Source organism: Stomoxys calcitrans, chromosome 2, assembly GCF_963082655.1.
Source record: "Stomoxys calcitrans chromosome 2, idStoCalc2.1, whole genome shotgun sequence".
Classification (NCBI taxonomy): Eukaryota; Metazoa; Arthropoda; class Insecta; order Diptera; family Muscidae; genus Stomoxys; species Stomoxys calcitrans.
The window spans coordinates 235,264,647-235,275,272 of NC_081553.1; positions in this window are offsets into that span (position 1 = coordinate 235,264,647).

The following is a 10,626-nucleotide window of genomic DNA, read 5'->3' on the forward strand; positions in this document are numbered from 1 at the left end:
TAAACTAAAACTACATTAGAGAGCATATGGAATTTTTTATATGTTTACATAAAGTGGCCCAGTAGCCACCGTCGCACATAGGTTAGCGAGTCCTTATAACTTCGCTCCGAATCCGGGTGAGAAATTTCCGATGACTATTCCCTCACCCATACAACTCTCTACCAAGAGATGATGCTCACTGACACGCTATGCATCGGTTATAAAAAGCTGTTCTCACATTATTGAGTTCGACAGCAAGCATTGATGTGAGAGAAGTCGAACCACCGTTCCGTAATGAAACGTCCAGGACAAGTTTGCATGGATAACTCCAGAAAAAAGTTGCGTCAACGTTTTTTTTTTTTTTCAAAAAGCTCAAACAATTCTTGTATGCCGAGTCTGGTCTTGCACTTAAGCACAGTCTTGGCACAGACATTAGGTCTGTTCGCGTAGTTTCCAGTAAAAATGTGCAGGAGAATAAGAGCTATTTTACTCTCTTTTAAAAGATTTGCAAGCAAAACTACGCTACGGGAGCCTCACATTAGTGGAAACACGAAGGAAATAGCTATGATCGGTTACTAAGTATTTTGATGGAATCATCCTCATCAGAGAGCTACGATGGAACCAACACAGTTACTTTCAATTTGTTAAGGAGGGAAGATGCTGCCATGGTATTTAGAGGGCCTGGCTGGGCAGTTAAAAGTTACGCACAGTGAGGTTGGAAAAAATTAGTCTGCCAATTGGATCCGTTCACAATTGGCAAACTAATTTGCACTAATTTTTCCAACCCCACTGTGCGTAACTTTTACCTGCCCAGCCAGACCCTCTAAATACCATGGCAGCATCTTCCCTCCTTAACAAATCCAAAGTAACGGTGTTGGTTCCATCGTAGCTCTCTGATGAGGATGATTCCATCAAAATACTTAGTAACCGATCATAGCTATTTCCTTCGTGTTTGGAAGGATACAATGTTTTAATTTTCCAAGATTTTCCAAATTATTCCGCAAATTTTGCACTTACCTTCTAATGTAGAACAACCGACTTGAGGTAAAATTAAAACTTCATTTCGTGAATTTTCTGCACATGAACACTGGCTGCTGTCTTGAATCTTCATCAAAAGTAAATAAAAAAGCAACAAATGTAATAATTATCAATAAACAATATTTTTAGTTTTTACTTACCTCTGCCTTTTTGAACCATTTTGGTGTTAGCTATGTATTTCAAGTAACGGCTGCTTTTCATAAAACAGCTGACCTTTACAAAACATCTGTTTAAAGTTGCAAATTTCTGCTGGTAAAAAAGTCCCAGTAGAAATTTACAGGTTCTCTATTTTCGAACTGTCAAAATTTGCTCCCTCTCGGGCTCTCTTCTGCTGGCAAATAAAATACGCGAACGACTTCCGGTAAAAATTTTTATGTTCCCGAACACAGCTATTATGGTACATCAGAAATGTCATTGAAGACGTTAAAACTTAAATAAGTCGTTGCTCAAAAATCAGTCGCAAGATGGACAATTTTGTTACTTAATCGAAAGAGAGGTCATTAAAAACAAAACCACTTCAATTATTGTTTTATTTTTCTTTGTTTGAGAACACAATATCTCAATTTTTGTTTCATGTAGTCTTGAAAATGACGTGATGTAAAAAATGGCGATCCCCTTGCGCATATATTGATTAAGTCGATTTTTGAAATTCGTGTCCACTCTGTCAGGAGTCTCGTGCTGTGGCTCCATTTTGCTGAAAACACACGTTTCGAACGTTCATTTCCTCGATGCTTGGAAGAAAAAATTCCTCCATCATGTTACTGTAACGAGTACGAAGCAACAAATTGTTGATTTTGACATACAGCTAAGGCCATAATTTATGATTTTTACACAGATTTTCGTTATATTGGCACAAAAGATATGTTATTGTTGTTTTTCCGTTATAAATAAGCAAGCAGCCGTTTTGTGTTTGATTCAAGTATTTTTTGCTATATTTGTAGTGAATATATTAATGCATATGAAAAATATAAAAAACTTAGTAGGTTTAAAAAAATTCTTGCATCACCAGAACAAGCCATGATTGGACATGGGCGCGCATGATAACTATTCCCAAGTACGCCGTACGTCATACGTCACTTTGGCCCATAGCAACATATCTGTCAAACAACCATTTGGCTTGTCCACATATTTTTAAGAACTGCAGGCAATTTCGACAAAGTTCCACATATGGTTTTCATCTATTTTCGGAACTCATATCTAACAAGTAAGAGCGTGCTAAGTTCGGCCGGGCCGAATCTTATATACCCTACATCATGGATCGCGTTTGTCGAGTTCTTTGCGCAGTATCTCTTTTAAGGCAAACAAAGAATATTGAATAAGTACTGCTATGCTATTAGAGCTTTATCAAGTTATAGTCCGACACGGACTATAAATGAATGGTAAACATTGTAGAAGTCATTGTGCAATATTTCAGCTCATAGGGGCTCAAGAAGCAAAATCAGGAGATCGTTTTTTTATGGGAGCTGTTGAAGGTCATGAGAGAAGACGTTGTACAAAATTTCTTCCAAATCGGATGAAAATTGTGCGCTCTATTGGCTCAAGAAGTCAAGATCACAGATCGGTTTACATGGCAGCTATACCAGATTATGTACCGATTTGCGCCATACTTAGCACAGTTATTGGTCATAACAAAACACCTCGTGCAAATTTTCAGCCAAATCGGATGAGAATTGCTATATCAGGTTTTACATCGATTGGAATCATATTTAGCATGATAATTTGCAGCCATAACAGAACAGTACATGCAAAATTTCAGCTCGATTGGACAATAGTTAAAGCTTCTTAGGACTCAAGAAGTCAAATATGAAGTATAAGAAGGATATGTGCAAAATTTCGAAAGGCTAGCCCGTTCGTCCGCTAACGTCATTTTCACAGACCGACGAACTCGAGGCCGGGCAGATGGACGGACTGATATGGCTAGATCGACATAGAAAATCAAAACGGTCAAGAATATATATATATATATACTTTATAGGGTCTAGATTAGTATATAGGGACTAGATTAGTATACCCTCCATCCTATGGGGGTGGGTATAATAATTTTGTATAAATAACAAAGATCATAAGAAATCAAAAAAATCTTCGATAACGTGTAGTTTGTAAATAAACATTTATATACAAAACACCACTAGTCGTGTATTTTTTTTTTTTTTTTTTTTGTAGGATCGTGGGAAGACGAGGCTATTACTGAAAGGAAGGAGGTCAGTATAGCTATTGGTATCATAACGACGGGACACATAGGACTACGAAATCACTCATGTAAAATCGGTGCGGCAAGTGACAGCATGTGTAGGACATGCGGGGAAGATGATGAGACGTTGGAGCATTTCCTTTTTCATTGCCTGGCTTTTGCGTTAACAGATACCGGCACTTAGGTGGAAACACAATACCAGACATGAACCAACATGGGGGAGTGGTATTGAAAACATTTTAGGATTTTGTAAGTAGCACGGAATTCCTGACTTAAAATTTTCTTTTTAGAGGTTACTTTATAGTTTTTAGAGCGCACAACAAGCCGATTACTGGCTTAGGTGTATGTCCATAGTGCCATGGGGCGGATTCATATCTGCACCGTCTTTTCCACCTAACCTATTCAAAGAACTTGTCACATGCGATTCATGGTGGAGTGTATAAGTTCGGCCCGGCCGAACATAACGCACTTTTACTTGTGTGTATTTTGCATTTCAATATCGAACGGAATTTTTATGGGGGCTACACCCTGAGAAATAAGTTTGTTGGTATCAGCAAACACTGTCCGCTGATTTATAATTATTTTTTTTTACTTTTGAAAGAAACGCATATAAAAAAACAATTTTTGTCTAACTATAATTATGATATAATCAAAAATTTTATCTGCTGTTAGAAAATTATCAAATCGTAAAAAATTTGAAAGATATACCTCGCCATACACCAAGTTTTTGATGTATTGAAAAATTTTTCGGGCAACTATCGTATTTTTACAGTCTGAAAACAGAAGAAAATGTTTTGCTTGTTTTACAGTTGGTGCAAATCTTACCAGTTAATTGCATATTCTAAAGATGCCATCACGCTACATGTTCTTGTCTTATGACATGTCAAATGTTGCTATTATTAAAGTTGCATACGTAATGTGATACGAATGAAAATCACTTTTCAAAATAACACTGTAATTTTTTCGATTACAGCGGTGTCTATTTATTCTGACAAAAACTTAAAGAAATCAGCTGTTTTTGCTGTAAGTTGAATGAAAGCAACCCCAAATTAAATTGTTTTCACAATTTTATGATTTAAATAGCTTTCTCAGTTTTTAATGTCCATCAGTATTGTGGTGGAAATGAACCAAATACATTGATGTTTGAAAAACACTAGCTCAATAAAAAATAACTTGAAGGTCACTAGATGAGGGAATTGACACATGAAAAGATGTTGTACAGCGGGCAGCAATTGTTGATTTGTTGTTGTACTTAGATTCCACGGGAAATCCCCTTTACCAGAGACAAGTTTAGTTTCATAAGCACCTCCACATCCGTGCCAAATATGGGGCTGATCGTATCATATTTGGATATTGATACCATATAGATTCATATCCAGATTTACGGTCTTGAACCCACTTGAGGCCCATTTATTACCCGATTTCAACGAATTTTCCGTTCAAGATGGGCTTGGCCTAGATCGGAACATATTTCGATGTTTCAGCCCCGCCTAACTTAATGCCTTTAACTTCTTTCTACTATTATTTGAAATGGTCTTAAAATCACTATATTGCTGAAGTTTACAATAATTTATAATAATAATATATTGTAGGTTTTTTATACCCACCACCGAAGGATTGGGGGAAAATTCATTTTGTCATTCCGTTTGAAACACATCGAAATATCCATTTCCGACCATAAAATCCATTTCCGACCCTAGAAAGTATATTTATTTTTGATCAGCGTAAAAATCTAAGACGATCTAGCCTTTTCCGTCCGTCTGTCCCTCTGTCTGTTTAAATCACGCTACAGTCTTTCAAAATAATGATACTGAAACTTTGCACAGATTCTTTTTTTTTGTCCATAAGCAGGTTAAGTTCAAAGATGGGCTATATCGGACTATATCTTGATATAGCCCCCATATAGACCGATCCGCCGATTTAGGGTCTTAGGCCCATAAAAGCCACATTTATTATCAGATTTTGCTGAAATTTGGGAAAGTAAGTAGTGTTAGGCCAGTCGACATCCCTCTTAAATTTGACCCAGATCGGTCCAGATTTAGATATAGCTACCATATAGACTGATCTCTCGATTTAAGGTCTTGGACCTATAAAAGGCGTATTTATTGCCCGATTTTGTCAAAAATTTCGGACAGTAAGTTGCGTTACATCTTTTTGCAATTTGGCTCAGATCGGTCTAGATTTGGATATAGCTGCCATATAGACCGATCTTTCGATTTAAGGTTTTAGACCCGTGAAACGCACATTATTGTCCGATTTCACCGAAATTTTGGGACAGGGAGTTGTGTTAGGCCTTTCGACAGACCTCTTCAATTTGGCCCAGATCGGTTTGGATATAGCTGTCATATAGACCGGTCCATAAAAGCCACATTTATTATTCGATTTTGCTGAAATTTGGGACAGTGAGTTGTGTTAGGCCCTTCGACATCCTTCCTCTATTTGGCCCAGATCGGTTCAGATTTGGATGTAGCTGCCATATAGACCGATCCGCCCATAAAAGCCACATTTATTATCCGATTTTGCTGAAATTTGAGACAGTGAGTTGTGTTAGGCCCTTCGACATGCTTCTTCAATTTGGTTCAGATCGGTCCAGATTTGGATATAGCTGCCATATAGACCGCTCCTCCGATTTAGGGTCTTAGGCCCATAAAAGTCACATTTATTGTCCGATGTCGCCGAAATTTGGGACAGTGAATTAAGTTAAGCCCATCGAAATCTTTCAGTAATATGGTACAGATTGGTCCAGATTTGGATAAAGCTGCCATAAAGACCGATCTCTCCATTTAAAGTTTTGAGGCCATAAAAGGCGCATTTTTGTCTTCAAAATTTTTCTCTTCGAAATTTTTCTGAAACTTGGCCCAAATCGGTCCAGATTTGGATATAGCTGCCATATAGACCGATATCTCAATTTAAAGTCATGGCCCCATAAAAGGCGCATTTCTAATCCGATTTCACTGAAATTTGACATAGTGACTTAAGTTAGGCTTCTCGACATCCGTGTCGTATTTGATTCAGATCGGTTTATTTTTAGATATAGCTACTAAAAAGACCAATATTTGGTTATACACAATTGAACAATGACTTGTAGTTATTAGTATTTGGTCGAAATCGGAACATATTTCGATATAGCCGCTATGCATTTTTCACCGGATTTTGACAAAAGGTGGTTTACATATATACACGAGGAGGTGGGTATCCTAAGTTCGGCCGGCCGAACTTAACGCCTTTTTACTTCTTATTTTTTGTTAGTTTGTTTGTAAGTCTACAGTCTTTGAAAACAGCAACAACAACTTTCTCTAAGCGAAGAGATGCTATGAAAGAACAACAAGATTCGAGCACTCCATCCTATGTCCGTGGGTAGAAAAGGTAAAAAAGAATAACACTTCAACAATAAAATGTTTTTTTTTTTTTTAAATTAGCTCAGCGGAACGTTTTTTCCTCCCAACCTCATTTTCAAACGGTAACAAATTGTTGGTCAAAACAAACTATTTCTTAAAATGAAAGAAAATCATTAAGAAAGAAAATAAAATTTATTTAAAAAAGACATTTTACATAGCTTTCAATAAACATGAAAAATTATGTCCATATGAATAATTTGTTTTCGCGGTGTACGCAGTATTGGCACTTCCGATAAGATGAGTTGCAAAACAGTTTCATTGGACCACTCACTCATTCATCGTGGCGTCCACTAATACACTTGGACTCGTACATTCGAACGTATGGATATGCTAGTATTTCAACTTGAAATTCGTTATTTTTATTTAAATTTGGGCTAGTCCAATGCGTCACAAAATTCGATGAAGCACGTAGGCAAGATGGACAGAAAAACCACTCGGTGTGGCAAATAAACACAGGTCTTTTATGTATCCAAGGCAAACATAACATAATTTGAAATCTACACCCAAAAATAAAATACGAACGCGTATAATTTAAAATTAAAAATGTATTTATTTATTAATGGTACAGTATACCTAACATAACAAAATTTAGCCCAATCGAAGTAAAAAAATTCCACAAGTAAGCAATAATTGCAAAAAATATGTAATCAAACGATTTATATTTGAAAATAGAGCACGAATCGATTGTTTAAAAGTAGAGTTACGTATCTGAGGGCTCCCCATCCCTGAGCAACCGGGCAATATTGGAATTTGGAGGTACAGTGGTCACAAATAAACCCATATTGGTCATCCGGGATAATATGGGACGCAAATTAAAGGTGTTTGGAAGTAAAGTACGAAGGTCATATCCAAATATAGGATTAAAATTAAACGATTTGGGAGAATATTACGGATTCAATATATTTGTGACGAAGGGTGCGGAGCGGCCTAGCTACTTAATTTCGCTCCAAATCCCCGATTATAAGTAAGTAAAAAGACGTTAAATTCGATAAAGCAATCTTTATACTTTTTTACATCTATTTCATATTACGTTCCGATCTAAACTATATCAGGCAAGGGTTTTGAGATGTAAAAAACATCTCACAGTTTCAAATTTCGTTGATATCTGAAATTAAACACAATTTGGGCTCATTCTTTTTACTTTTAATCGCAGATCGGTCTAAACGGCAGCTATATAAAAAAAGTTCGATCCGGACCATATTCAGAAGGTGTGTTGAGGACCCTTACACAAATCTCTGTTCTAAATTTCAGCGAAATCGTATGACAAATGTGTCCATTATGGGTCCAAGACCATACATTGGGAGATTGGTCTATAGGGCAGTTATATCCAAATATGGTATGATCAAAACCATATTCCCTCCGGATGTCAAGAGACTTTATACAATTCACTGTTGCAAAATTCAGAGGAATCGGATAATAGATGCGGCTTTTATGAACTTCAGACCCTACATCGGGCGATCCGCCTATACGACAGCTATATCCAAATATGGTCGGATATGGACTAAAGTTGGCATAAATGTGTAGGAGTCGAATATGACTCTCTTTTCCAAATAACATTAAAATCGGGTTTTAATTAAGACTTCCAACTCACTTTCAAACAATGGTATTAATTTGGCTTACCTCTAAATAACTTAAAACAAGTAAGGACGGGTTAAAGTGTTTTGATACCCTACACCACCCATTGGATATGCAGGCTTAGTCGGCGAATTTAAAATTTGCTAAAATTTGATATGTAGAATTTCTATCAAAATACGTACATATTGTAGGAGCCACAGTTTAAATCGTTGAGCAAATTTTTTGAGAAGATCTATTGATAAATGGCTTAGCAAAGGCCTTAAAGTAAAAATCAGGAGATGCTATAACTAAAACTGAACAAATTTCTATGAAAATCATCGGTCTTTAGAAGAGTTATAAGAGAAACCAAATTGCAAATTTTGCCCATGAACATTCCACTACGGAACGGAGGCAAACTTTTCACATATCAATGAGTGCAGTTTTCAGCTCAATGATAAGGGACCTCCTTTTTATAGCCGAGTCCGAACGGCGTGACGCAAAAAAAAAAACAAAAAAAACTGCTTAATATTTGACAGCAGTAATTTTTTGATGCAACAGTAAAAAGATTATTGCAGCCTAAAAATGTCACAAATACTTCTGTTTGTAACTCCTCGAAATATTCATATACGACCCCATAAAGTTTATATATTCTTGATCGTCATGACATTTTAAGTCGATCTAGCCATGTCCGTCCGTCTTGCCGTTCGCCCGTCCGTCTGTCGAAAGCACGCTAACTTTCGAAGGAGTAAAGCTAGCCGCTTGCAATTTTGCACAAATACTTCTTACTAGTGTAGGTCGGTTGAGATTGTAAATGGGCTATATTGGTCCATGTTTTGATATAGCTGTCATATAAACCGATCTTAGATCTTGACTTCTTGAGCTACTAGAGGGCACAATTCTTATCCGATTTGGCTGAAATTTTGCATGAGCCGTTTTATTACTTCCAACAACTGTACGGAGTATGGTTGAAATCAGTTCATAACCAGATATAGCTGTCATATAAACCTATCTGAGGTCTTGACAACTTGAGGCACTAGAGGGCGCATTGTTACAAAAACGTTTCAAACGTTTACATTTTGGAGTTTATTTATTAAAATTTTCTTTACAACCTTCAAAATAAAAATAATCATTTTTTTCTTGAGTTTAGTATGTGTACTACGAGTGTAATATATATTATTCAAAATAGCCAACAGTAGTTTTTACCTGCTGAAAATGCGAAAGCAGACATGAATGCTGTGTTGCTAAACATATGAATGTTGTCTTAGCAAACATTTCACGCTGCTATTTTAGCTCACAATAGATACCCAGCAAAAACTTGGTAAGTACTTGTCATTATTTGTAGCATTACCACTCGGAGATATATCATTACCCTCAATAATGCATGTGGCTTAAAATTAATCGCATACCTTCGGTAATACTAGAGAGCATATAAAGATAGCGCAAAAGAAAAAATGAAAACGAAGAAATTTATCAATGTTTTGCCAGTTTCACAAATGAGCTATTGGTAAAGATCGGAATAATTACTCACTTACCAGGACATCGCAGTGTAAAACTAATTCGAAGGGATGCCTTAAAATAAGTAATTGCTAAATTTTGCGCTGACTTACCAACCAGTAATGACATTTTTTGTTGGGTACTGCTTCAACTACAAAATCTGCTAAAATATTGAATACATATTACTGCTGAGCAGAAAACCAAAATTTGCTACGACAGCAAACGCTATAATACTATACGTTATTTGTCATAATCATAGGATTTGACTCCCTTTGACACCTTTCTGTGGAGTGTTTAAAGAATAAGTACGTCAATAAGCCAAGAGCCGAACTAAAAGACGACATATGAGAATATGTGGACCAACGGGTAGGGGCATCCCACCCAATCAGTCATGAGCAATTGGCGGATCTTATATTTCGGACAGTTGTTATAGATCCTGCTAACATAAAATATATAAATACTATAAGATCTAAAAATTTTGCTTTACTTAAAAAGAAAACACTATCATCCGATTTGCATGAAATTTAGATTCTTCGTTTATCTCAAAACTGGTATCATTCGTTCGGTCACGGCGGTGCCGAGGTAGACAAAGTTACCGACTATCTCAAAGTTGTGGTTACCAACTTTCTCCGTTTTCTATATCTGCTCGGTTGTACAAGGTGTTTTGGGAGTTGAAGCCATCCATTTCGTCTTATCTCCATTTACTGCCAGACCCATTTTCACTGACTCTCTTTCGATTCTTTCATAGGCAGCAGTTACTACTTCCGGTGACCGAACTATGATGTCGATGTCGTCGGCATAGGCGAGTTCTCTTGTGATTAGTGTGTCATATCTATTCACATCTGCATCTCGTATAATCTTCTCCACCTGGATATTAAAGAGATCACATAATAGGCTGTCTCCTTGTCTGAAACCTCGTTTGGTATTAAATGGTTCGGAGAGATTCTTTCCTATTCTTACTGAGGAACGCGT